Raw genomic sequence first — 11,700 nt, 5'->3', positions numbered from 1 at the left:
AATATATATATATATATATATATATATATATATATATATATATATATATATATATATATATATATATATATATATATATTATATTCCCAATAACAGTTGTAAACATTTCCATCCAAACTTCATTTCCTTCATCTCTTCTTTCACTTCTTTCAACATTGATACACTTATATACACTTATAAGTGTACTTTTCGATCATGTGGCGTCTGTGTTAAATATAAGTAAAGAAGGCACTTTGTTGCCCCGGGAGAAATGTGTGTAATTACTCAAGTTTGTGAACGGAAAGGAGTTCTATGAAATGATTACACTGATTACATTAATCACAATTACGGTTGTTACTGGAGTGCTGTGGGTTGCCAGCTCACTACACTACTGTTACTTTTTACGAGAGAGAGAGAGAGAGAGAGAGAGAGAGAGAGAGAGAGAGAGAGAGAGAGAGAGAGAGTTATTTTCATGTATCTAATCCTTTAATAAAACTGTACGATAAAAGTGTGTATATAAAGTCGAGACTAAACCCATACACTGCCTAACTTTCCCCCTTGAAGTGAAGTTATTATATTCAATGTAATTAGTGTGAAATGTAATTAGGTAATGGCATTTCCCTTGCCCACACATGGACTGGAAATGCATCTTTGTTCGTAAATGATCAAAGTTTTCACATTATTTTTATTGTTTCCTTTGGAAAAGTCTTTTTTATTTTTTTTGCAACAGTTTTGCCAACGTGGAGAGTACGTGAGAACTTGTGTGTTTTTATGGTTTTTTAGGAGTTGGTAACACTAGCAGGAAGTCGTAAAGAAAATGGGATTCCGTTTATATATATATATATATATATATATATATATATATATATATATATATATATATATATATATATATATATATAAACGCCTATACACGCATATAAATACATATACATATCAACATATACATACACAAACATAATCAAATATACACATGTACATATTCATACTTGCTTGCCTTCATCCATTCCCGGCGCTACCCTTGCCCCACAGTAAACAGCATCGTCACCTCCCGCTTCAGCGAGGTAGCGCCAGGAAAACAGATCTATGGACCTGATTGGTCGGAGCCGGAGGAAAGAGCGCCTGTGATTGGCTCACCGCCTCTCGCCGATGAGAGACGGGTTCTGATTGGCTTAACGAGGCCGGAGGTTGTTAGCATGCGTAATTGGGGTCAAATTGGCATAAGTGAACTTATAATTACTTCGCTCGACTGAAACGAGCAGAACTACAGTTACATAACACAATGGCTACACTTAATTACAGTAGTAAAGTACAGGGAAATACATGCTTGGGTACAGGACTGGAGCGTTAAGTACATAAGTGTCAATAAAGTACTTACAAAGTTTATAAGTAACGGGAAACGGGAGGGTTAAAGTTAGTAATGGAAAGGGGTAATGTATTATGTAATACAGTAACGTTTATCATTACGGTAAATCAATTATATATTTAGCAAACTGTATATCTTTAATATCATTTAAAATTATACCATAAGGAGCGACAAGTGACTTAAAAGTATGTACGTAGAAAATAGTTTCCCCTTTTAAATTTTGAGAAAATGGTCCATAAAAACGAAAACGTAGAAAACGGAGAAGTTCACGGGAATAAATGGGCAACTATTGTATTTTATACAAGAAATTCTTGGGTTATCCCTACGATATAAAGAAAATGGTCACCTAGAACATTTTAGAAAGTGGGAAATTTTATTTTACGGGGGACTTTACGACATATTACAAAACTGCAAAAGCATAAATATGTTCCCATTTGATACTTTTTGATTAAACTAATCATTTATATATGTTGACAATAATAAATCGTCCTCATATCGATCGTATATCAATGAGGGAAAACATATATACACTTCATCATCATCAGGTGAACTTAGCTTAACGGAGGTAATTACATTCTATATAAATTTTAATGTAATTCGCAAATATACATGAATTATATTTGACAATATATATAAATAGATATTTCAATAATGCAAGCCTTAAGTGACTGAAATCATTACTGAACTACGTTTGAAACAAAACGAAACAGCGATTTATATATATATATATATATATATATATATATATATATATATATATATATATAAATTCGGGTCTTTTTTCCCTGCACGTCAGCAATTTACATGTAAATGAAATGTATATTTTACAATGCGAGCGTCAGCAGACACACAGCGGCTAAATAAAGGCAAAGTCTCTCTCTCTCTCTCTCTCTCTCTCTCTCTCTCTCTCAGTAGGTAAACCCTCTCCCATTTTCTATGTATATATATTCACACACGTTTAGAGCCATTTCCCTTCTTCTTACAATCAATATTAATCACTATATATTGTCTCTATATCTATCAGTATATGTGTTATATCCAAGTTTATATACATACCTACATATGGGCCGACCTGCTCTCTGATGTGCGTCTGCCACATGTATATATGTACGTACGTATGTATGTATGTATGTATATATGTACGTACGTACGTATGTATGTATATATGTATGTATGTATGTATATATGTATGTATGTATGTATGTATGTATGTATGTATGTATGTATGAAGGAGCTGGTGTATCTCTTTCCCTTCAGGATGGAAGCAGTGGAGAACCCTCTCCCATTTTCTGTTCCTCGTCTTTCCCACCTTCTGGTGTACATCATAATTTTGGTTCATTAACGACATACCTTTACCTGAGGTGAAGCATTATATAATAAATCAAATTATCACTTTACGACGACGTTACATAATGGTTACATAACGACCCTCACTAAAACTATCACGAACGGCCAGTTTGTCCCCCGCCTTTATTATTCCGCGTCGACACAACTTTTCCATTCCACTCTACCCTCAGCGCAGGGGCAGAGTACGTCAGCCCCCCCCACCCCCCCATCATCCGGGATCCAATTATATGTAAATTCGTGTGTACATTAGCCGTGTGGGGTGCCAACTTCACCGGGCCCAAGCCAACACAGCCAACCAACTTGGCCAATATGTGAACTGCCTCATTACGTTGTGTGTGTGTGTGTGTGTGACGTGGGGAGTATACTTGCTCCCCTTCTCCCCAGGAGTAAGAGGAACCACCCCCTCCCCCACCCACCTTCCCTACACCAATATCTCTCCCCCTCTCTCCCCCTGACCCCACCATTATCTCCCCCAGACCCCAGTGTTGTCTCCCCAACACCCCACCATTATCTCCCCCAGACCCCAGTATTGTCTCCCCAACACCCCATTATTATCTCCCCCTGACCCCAGTATTGTCTCCCCAACACCCCATCATTATCTCCCCCTGACCCCAGTATTGTCTCCCCAACACCCCATCATTATCTCCCCCTGACCCCAGTATTGTCTCCCCAACACCCCATCATTATCTACCCCTGACCCCAGTGTTGTCTCCCCAACACCCCATCATTATCTCCCCCAGACCCCAGTGTTGTCTCCCCAACACCCCACCATTATCTCCCCCTGACACCCAGTGTTGTCTCCCCAACACCCCATCATTAAAGGTGGACTGGTGGGAGGGGGAGAGGAGGTCAGAAATCCACCCCTCTCCCCACATACATGTAGGGGGGGGGGGAGGGGACATCTCAGGGGCAAGACAAAAGCAAACCTGGCACACGTCCCGGGACGACCCCATCCCGGGACGACCCCATCCCACGACGACCCCATCCCGGGACGACCCTATCCCGGGACGACCCCATCCCACGACGACCCCATCCCACGACGACCCCATCCCACGACGACCCCATCCCGGGACGACCCTATCCCGGGACGACCCCATCCCACGACGACCCCATCCCGGGACGACCCCATCCCGCGACGACCCCATCCCGGGACGACCCCAGCCCGGGACGACCCCATCCCGGGACGACCCCATCCCACGACGACCCCATCCCACGACGACCCCATCCCACGAGGACCCCATCCCGGGACGACCCCATCCCACGACGACCCCATACCGGGACGACCCCATCCCACGACGACCCCATCCCACGACGACCCCATCCCACGACGACCCCATCCCACGACGACCCATCCGGGACGACCCCATCTCACGACGATCCCAGCCCGGGACGACCCCATCCCACGACGACCCCATCCCATGACGACCCCATCTCACGACGACCCCATCCCGGGACGACCCCATCCCACGACGACCCCATCCCACGACGACCCCATCCCACGACGACCCCATCCCGGGACGACCCCATCCCACGACGACCCCATCCCACGACGACCCCATCCCACGACGACCCCATCCCACGACGACCCCATCCCATGACGACCCCATCCCGGGACGATCCCATCCCACGACGACCCCATCCCACGACGACCCCATCCCGGGACGACCCCATCCCACGACGACCCCATCCCTGGACGACCCATCCCACGACGATCCCATCCCACGACGACCCCATCCCACGACGACCCCAGCCCGGGACGACCCCATCCCACGACGACCCCATCCTACGACGACCCCATCCCTGGACGACCCCATCCCGGGACGACCCGTCCCACGACGACCCCATCCCGGGACGACCCCATCCCACGACGACCCCATCCCACGACGATCCCAGCCCGGGACGACCCCATCCCTGGACGAAATTCACGAATCGAATTGACCCTCTCTCTCTCTCTCTCTCTCGTGGACGCGTAGTAGAGATAAAAGAAAACGGGTTTTTCAGGTCATCGTCTTAAAAAAGGGGAGGAGGGGAGGAGGGGGGGTGGTAAGGGGGGGGGACATTAACCTAACACAACTGAATTAACTGATGTGTCTTCCTCCTTCTCCTCCTACTCTTCCTCCTCCTTCTCCTCCTCTTCCTCCTCCTCCTCTTCTTCCTCCTCATCTTCCTCTTTCTCCTCCTCCTCTTCCCCCTCCTCCTCCTCTTCTTCCTCCTCATCTTCCTCTTCCTCCTCCTCCTCTTCTTCCTCCTCTTCCCCCTCCTCCTCCTCTTCTTCCCTTCTTCCTCCTACTACTCTTCCTCCTCCTTCTCCTCCTCTTCTTCCTCCTCCTCTTCTTCCTCTTCTTCATTGTACAACACAACTGAACTAACTGATGTGTCTTCCTCCTTCTCCTCCTCTTCCTCCTCCTCCTCTTCCTCCTCCTCCTCTTCTTCCTCCTCCTCCTCTTCTTCCTCCTCATCTTCCTCTTTCTCCTCCTCCTCCTCTTCCTCCTCCTCCTCTTCTTCCTCCTCCTCCTCTTCTTCCCTTCTTCCTCCTCCTACTCTTCCTCCTCCTCTTCTTCCTCTTCTTCATTGTACAATACAGTAGACTGTATTCATACAATACAGTAGACTGTATTCATACAATACAGTAGACTGTATTCATTGTACAATACAGTAGACTGTATTCATACAATACAGTAGACTGTATTCATTGTACAATACAGTAGACTGTATTCATACAATACAGTAGACTGTATTCATACAATACAGTAGACTGTATTCATTGTACAATACAGTAGACTGTATTCAATGTACAATACAGTAGACTGTATTTATACGGACCTGACCAGTTAGATGATAAGAACATCAACACAATGGTGCTATAGGGGAGGCGACGGAGAACATGTCCACATTGATTCCACGTCGAGGAGGGATTCGATCCGGTGTCATTAGAGACGTGGAGAGGGAACCAGTGAGCCAAGAGCCATTAGAACAACAAGTGACAATCATGGCCACCACTCCACTCCATCCCGGGTGGCAGCTCAACCAACCAGCGCCCCGTTTTCTCTCCACGTTTTCTTTTAATCTTTAATTCATTCTCCTTAAAAATAAAAATTCATCCAGTCTCTTCTACTCCAGGTGATGTTTTCTACCAACTCTACCATCTACCTACACTAGTTCCAGTAGATGTTCTCTGCAAACTCTACTATCTACCAACCCTCGCAGCCCACTTATGAAACACACACACACACACACACACACACACACACACACACACACACTACACACACACACACACACACACACACACACACACACTACACACACACACACACACACGCACGAATCTCGAGGATCCAGGGTTCGAGTCTCACACCGGGCAAGCTAGCCAGCCAGCCGGCTCACAACCAGCCTAGGTGTTCATCCTCCTACACCCCTCCATTCATCTACCAGCACCCCAGCTGCTGGCTGACAGAAGACAGTAGAGCGGTTGCCCACTACACATTATCTAGACTTCGTTATGTAACGAATATTTCTTATTATGAATAAGCTACCTCGTGCGCATGCGCGCGGGGAAGGGGGGGTTGTGCCATTTCATGTGTGCCGGGGTGGCGACGGCAGTGGATGAAGGCAGAAAGTATGAATTATGTACATTATATATATATATATATATATATATATATATATATATATATATATATATATATATATATATATATATGTCTGTGTATGTATTTGTATGTATACGTTGAAATGTATAGGTATGTATATGTGCGTGTGTGGATGTGTATGTATATACATGTGTGTGTGTGGGTGGGTTGGGAAATTCTTTCTTCTGTTTCCTTGCGCTACCTCGCTAACGCGGGAGACAGCGACTAAGTATAATATATATATATATATATATATATATATATATATATATATATATATATTCTCACTTAACTCTTTCAACCAGTTTTTAATTGAGTGGAAAAATGGGCGATTTCTTGCTAAATTAGATTACTTAATTGTGCCTTCATTAAATGCTTAATAAATGACGCGATGAGCAATTTAGACAATAAGGGAAGAGAATATAGAAATATTACTCTAAATCGATATTATATATGATTAAACACACACACACACACACACATGCACACATACACACGCATATACACACATACACATACACACATGTCTGAGCCATGTACCCATCCCTTGACTAGCCCAGAGGGGAGGGCAAGGATGAGCACCTAGGCTGGGTGTGGGCCGTCTGCCACACCCAGCATTTCTCACCCCCTTCCTCTTTCTTTTATCCATCTCTTATCTTCCCAATCTTATCTATTGCCCACCACGTACTATCTATCGGACGCGTGTGTACATTATCTCCCTCGTGTTCCTGTGTCTATCTTGTGTGATCTGGTTTATCTATCATCTCCCTCACACCTTATCCTCAGACACCCTTATCTTCTGCCTTATCCTAATCACAAAGACATCTGGCATCTCCCTGACCCCTACTTCCAGGGAGAGCAGGTGGGGTCCCTCCTCCCTGCCACAGTTCAGGGAGAGTAGGTGGGGGTCCCTCCTCCCTGCCACAGTTCAGGGAGAGCAGGTGGGGTCCCTCCTCCCTGCCACAGTTCTGGGAGAGCAGGTGGGGGTCCCTCCTCCCTGCCACAGTTCAGGGAGAGCAGGTGGGGGTCCCTCCTCCCTGCCACAGTTCAGGGAGAGCAGGTGGGGTCCCTCCTCCCTGCCACAGTTCAGGGAGAGCAGGTGGGGTCCCTCCTCCCTGCCACAGTTCAGGGAGAGTAGGTGGGGGTCCCTCCTCCCTGCCACAGTTCAGGGAGAGCAGGTGGGGGTCCCTCCTCCCTGCCACAGTTCAGGGAGAGCAGGTGGGGTCCCTCCTCCCTGCCACAGTTCAGGGAGAGCAGGTGGGGTCCCTCCTCCCTGCCACAGTTCAGGGAGAGTAGGTGGGGGTCCCTCCTCCCTGCCACAGTTCAGGGAGAGCAGGTGGGGGTCCCTCCTCCCTGCCACAGTTCAGGGAGAGCAGGTGGGGGTCCCTCCTCCCTGCCACAGTTCAGGGAGAGGAGGTGGGGTCCCTCCTCCCTGCCACAGTTCAGGGAGAGCAGGTGGGGTCCCTCCTCCCTGCCACAGTTCAGGGAGAGCAGGTGGGGTCCCTCCTCCCTGCCACAGTTCAGGGAGAGCAGGTGGGGGTCCCTCCTCCCTGCCACAGTTCAGGGAGAGCAGGTGGGGTCCCTCCTCCCTGCCACAGTTCAGGGAGAGCAGGTGGGGGTCCCTCCTCCCTGCCACAGTTCAGGGAGAGGAGGTGTGATCAATACAGTCCAGCCTCTCCCTCTGTTACAAACACTCCCTGAGAACTTCACCAACACTGACCCCTCCCTCCCTCACACCAGCCACCAACACTGACCCCTCCCTCCCTCACACCAGCCACCAACACTGACCCCTCCCTCCCTCACACCAGCCACCAACACTGACCCCTCCCTCCCTCACACCAGCCACCAACACTGACCCCTCCCTCCCTCACACCAGCCACCAACACTGACCCCTCCCTCCCTCACACCAGCCACCAACACTGACCCCTCCCTCCCTCCCTCCCTCACACCAGCCACCAACACTGACCCCTCCCTCCCTCACACCAGTTACCAACACTGACCCCTCCCTCCCTCCCTCACACCAGACACCAACACTGACCCCTCCCTCCCTCCCTCCCTCACACCAGTCACGTCTTACCGACACCAAAACCCTCATTAGCCCCCTCACTCCTCCTCCTTCTTCCTCCTCTTCTTCTCCCTCCTCCTCCTCCTCCATATATACCGAGATGGAGGGGGTGGGAGGGTGGACCCCCCCCTTGTGTAGGATGAACACAAACACCGCCCCTCCCCTCACCCCCCCCGCCCCCCCAGACGACCAAGCACCTCCCTTCTATTGTCTGTCTTGTTCCCTCCAATAAACAGAGATGGAGAGGCAATATTTTTTCCCCCCTTATCACAAAGATGTGTGTGTGTGTGTGTGTGTGTGTGTGTGTGTGTGTGTGTGTGTGTGTGTGTGTGTGTGTGTGTGTCTTTGTGTGTGTGTCTGTGTGTGTGTGTGGGTGTGTGTGTGTGTGTGTGTGTGTCTGTGTCTGTGTGTGTATGTGTGTATGTGTGTGTATGTATGTATGTATGTATGTATGTATGTATGTATGTATGTATGTATGTATGTATGTGTGTGTGTGTGTGTGTGTCTTTGTGTGTGTGTGTCTGTGTGTGTGTGTCTGTGTGTGTGTGTGGGTGTGTGTGTGTGTGTGTGTGTGTGTGTGTCTGTGTGTCTGTGTGTGTATGTGTGTATGTGTGTGTATGTATGTATGTATGTATGTATGTATGTATGTATGTATGTACGTATGTGTGTGTGTGTGTGTGTGTGTGTGTGTGTGTGTGTGTGTGTGTGTGTGTGTGTGTGTAAAGACGACTCTCAGTTCAGCCAGGACCCCAGGTTCGAATCCCTCTGTTGTGATAAACATATACACCAGAGGCCATGTGTATGCTCAAGGTTATCTGCATAGTAACACGGGAATACATATATACTACAGGTAATGTATATATTTGGGGATATACCAGGGGTAATATATATATATATATATATATATATATATATATATATATATATATATATATATATATATATATATATATATATATATATATATATATATTCCTATGAGTCCACGGGTAAAATGAAACAGGATAAGTTGCCAAGTGCAGTTTCGTGTCATAATCACATCATCAGGGGAGACACAAGAGAGAAATATAACAGTCACTTGATATACATCGAAGAGACGAAGCTCTCTCTCTCTCTCTCTCTCTCTCTCTCTCTCTCTCTCTATATATATATATATATATATATATATATATATACATACATATATATATATATATATATATATATATATATATATATATATAGAGAGAGAGAGAGAGAGAGAGAGAGAGAGAGACTACATGATACACATTTCCCCACAACACTGAATGCCCCCCTCCCCTCCCTCCCCCCCCCCCCTCTTGCAGTGTAAACAATGGTTGCCAGTAATGAGTAGTTGACTAACACGTGTTATGTTGACGCAAACCATCCAGGTAAACACACACACACACACACACACACACACACACACACACACACACACACACACACACATGAAAAGCCTTTTTCAAATGGTACCATTGTAAAAAAAAAAAAAAAAAAAAACACGAGGCCTTTTAAAAGGCCCAAGGGTAAAAAAAATGAGCCATTAAATAGCATAAAGCGCTGAATGACTTCAAAAAAAAGGCTTCAAATGCCATTAGGTTTAAAAAAAAGGTCAAACTGCACACAAGTCGAGGACAGCCTTTTAAAACTGGGGTTCAAAATGGCAAAGTAAAATGGTTGAAACCCTGAAAAATGGCTTCAAAAGGCACAAAGTAGGATTGAAACCCTTAGAAAAAGGCTTTCAAAAAGAACTGAAACTCCTTAAGAAGAGAAATAATAGCATGAAAACATTCATATATGACACACACGGGGACCTGAAACCTCTGAAAACATTCATATATGACACACACGGGGACCTGAAACCTCTGAAAACATTCATATATGACACACACGGGGACATGAAACTGGCCGGCTTAGAAAACGTGAAACAATTGTTTAAAAATAACAAGATCCAGGAAGGGAAGCTTTGGAGATGAAGGGACTGTGCTTAGAATAGACCCAGAGATGAAGGGACGGTGCTTAGAATAGACCCAGAGATGAAGGGACGGTGCTTAGAATAGACCCAGAGATGAAGGGACTGTGCTTAGAATAGACCCAGAGATGAAGGGACTGTGCTTAGAATAGACCCAGAGATGAAGGGACGGTGCTTAGACCCAGAGATGAAGGGACTGTGCTTAGAATAGACCCAGAGATGAAGGGACTGTGCTTAGCTTAGAATAGACCCAGAGATGAAGGGACTGTGCTTAGAATAGACCCAGAGATGAAGGGACTGTGCTTAGAATAGACCCAGAGATGAAGGGACTGTGCTTAGAATAGACCCAGAGATGAAGGGACTGTGCTTAGAATAGACCCAGAGATGAAGGGACGGTGCTTAGACCCAGAGATGAAGGGACTGTGCTTAGAATAGACCCAGAGATGAAGGGACGGTGCTTAGAATAGACCCACAGAATACAAGAGACAGAAGCCCTCCAATACAGCATACAAGAGACAGAAGCCCTCCAATACAGCATACAAGAGACAGAAGCCCTCCAATACAGCATACAAGAGACAGAAGCCCTCCAATACAGCATACAAGAGACAGGAGCCCTCCAATACAGCATACAAGAGACAGAAGCCCTCCAATACAGCATACAAGAGACAGGAGCCCTCCAATACAGCATACAAGAGACAGAAGCCCTCCAATACAGCATACAAGAGACAGGAGCCCTCCAATACAGCATACAAGAGACAGAAGCCCTCCAATATAGCATACAAGAGACAGGAGCCCTCCAATACAGCATACAAGAGACAGAAGCCCTCCAATACAGCATACAAGAGACAGGAGCCCTCCAATACAGCATACAAGAGACAGAAGCCCTCCAATACAGCATACAAGAGACAGAAGCCCTCCAATACAGCATACAAGAGACAGAAGCCCTCCAATACAGCATACAAGAGACAGAAGCCCTCCAATACACCATACACGAGACAGAAGCCCTCGAATACAGCATACAAGAGACAGAAGCCCTCCAATACAGCATACAAGAGACAGGAGCATACAAGAGACAGGAGCATACAAGAGACAGAAGCCCTCCAATACAGCATACAAGAGACAGAAGCCCTCCAAAGGAGCATACAAGAGAAAGGAGCCCTCCAAAGGACCATACAAGAGACAGGAGCCCTCCAAAGGACCATACAAGAGACAGGAGCCCTTCAAAGGAGCCTACAAGAACCAGGAGCCCTTCAAAGGAGCATACAAGACAGGAGTCTTCAACCTAACAATAGGAGGGAGGGAGGGAGGGAGGGAGGAAGAGGAAGAAGGTGAACAT

The sequence above is a fragment of the Panulirus ornatus genome, chromosome 61 (genome assembly GCF_036320965.1).
Source record: "Panulirus ornatus isolate Po-2019 chromosome 61, ASM3632096v1, whole genome shotgun sequence".
In the NCBI taxonomy this organism is placed as follows: Eukaryota; Metazoa; Arthropoda; class Malacostraca; order Decapoda; family Palinuridae; genus Panulirus; species Panulirus ornatus.
The sequence above is the reverse complement of the archived record's forward strand: the minus strand, read 5'-3'. Positions refer to the sequence as shown.